Source organism: Acomys russatus, chromosome 15, assembly GCF_903995435.1.
Source record: "Acomys russatus chromosome 15, mAcoRus1.1, whole genome shotgun sequence".
Lineage (NCBI taxonomy): Eukaryota > Metazoa > Chordata > Mammalia > Rodentia > Muridae > Acomys > Acomys russatus.
This window is the reverse complement of record NC_067151.1, coordinates 67,000,578-67,002,198: the sequence shown is the minus strand read 5'-3', so window position 1 is coordinate 67,002,198 and position 1,621 is coordinate 67,000,578. Positions and strand designations below refer to the sequence as shown.

Below are 1,621 nucleotides of genomic sequence, written 5' to 3'. Positions count from 1 at the left end.
GGAGGGGTGTCTAGAACTCACCGTGTAGACCAGGCTGGCCTTAAAGTCACAGAGACCCTCCTGCCTCTGCCTCCCAAATGCTGGGATCAAAAATGTGTACCACCATCCCCGGCTGATTCATCACCTTTCTAACAGTGGCATTCACATTACTTTTGTACTTTTTTTTTTTTTAAATAAGAAAGGTTTGTCTTGTTTAGTGTTTGTATACACTTGTATGTATTTGGGGGCGCGTGAGGAGAGGGAAGAGGTCAGCTCTCACCTTCCACTATGGGGTTCCCAGGCTTGAAATCAGATCATCAGCACTTGGTGGCAAGCTCCTTTACCCTACCCAGCCATCTTGCCCGCACCCTTGTTACTTTCTGTTGTTTGCTTTCTCCAAAGCCTCCTTAAGTGCTAAGTAATATAAACAAAACTCAAATTATTATTATTTATTTTATATTTTTTTTTCTTATTTAAAATGTGGTTTTCAAGCCATTTCTGTTGGTACATATTGCCAGGGACATGGATTCCCTCCTTCTTTGAAGGAGAGAACTGGCATTGGCGACTGGCTTCTAGTCCAGAGTACACACCCGGGTTGTCTGGCTTCTGTGCTCCCCTCCCCTCTCCTCCCTGCCCTCCCCCCCTTCCTGCCCCGTCCCCCTCCCCAATCTAGGTCTCCTGGGCTCTGGATCTGCCCAGGACCTGCCCCCTGCAGCCGCTCTCCTTTGTTTATAGGGAACCGTACCCAGTGGTCAGCCCAAGGTCCAGCCAGAATAGGAGACCTTCCGGCTTTTGTGGTTTTTAAAGCTCTATCGAAGAAAATGATCATCTTAGGTGTCTATATCCAGCATTACAGCTCCACCATTTTTAAAGTTGAACTCTGGTCCGTTCCGAAAACAGCAGGATTGCGAATCTAATGGACTGTTCTGTCAATTGCAGACATCGTTAAGTCAAAGTGTAAAATTGTGCGCACAAACTTTGAAAATAGAAGATCTGCATTGGCCGGGAATCGAACCCGGGTCTCCCGCGTGGGAGGCGAGAATTCTACCACTGAACCACCAATGCTCCCTATGTGTCCTCTTTGAAGGGTAGGAAGACCCAATTTCTTTAACAAGATGTGTGTTTTGCTTTGGTCTTAATGGTTAGGTATCGCTTCCAAACCAGACGCTCCGCTGGAGGGAACCACAAGCGCCTGATTCACCTGACCCCCCCACCCCACCCCCCCCCCGCCCCCCCACCCCGCTCAACCCGGAAAACGGCTCCTTCAGGCTGCACGAACCTCTTATTTCTGATCGCCTGTCTTCAATCTTTAGCTTCAAAGGGTTGTCTCGGCGTTTGTCTCCGTGTTTATGAGGGGACCAGTCTGCGGGTGACCGAGGTAGAAGTCTAAGCAAGAAAGTACTAAGAGGAATTAAAATTAAAGGAAATATAGGGGCAGAATCAAGACAGACATAACCGAATTTCGGTTTGAGGAATTAGTTTTTGTCATGTTACGTGATATCTATGAGTCGGGTCATTTTCTCAATTACTGTAACCACAGTATGTGTCTTTCCTCTATTTTTCCTTTTGACGAGAGCTCTGTTTCCGGAATCCTCCAGGAGGGAAGTAAACTGAAGGGAACAGTGGCCACAGACTGGGTTCA

General features: G+C 47.5%; 1 non-coding gene across 1 annotated transcript; it reads right to left on the bottom strand.

Annotated features, from left to right (window-relative positions):
* Nucleotides 1–973: 973 nt before the first annotated feature.
* On the bottom strand, nt 974–1,044 carry Trnag-ccc (transfer RNA glycine (anticodon CCC)). Its single transcript has one exon. It is a non-coding gene; the product is annotated as a tRNA-Gly (tRNA).
* Between the last annotated feature and the right edge of the window lie 577 nt (nt 1,045–1,621).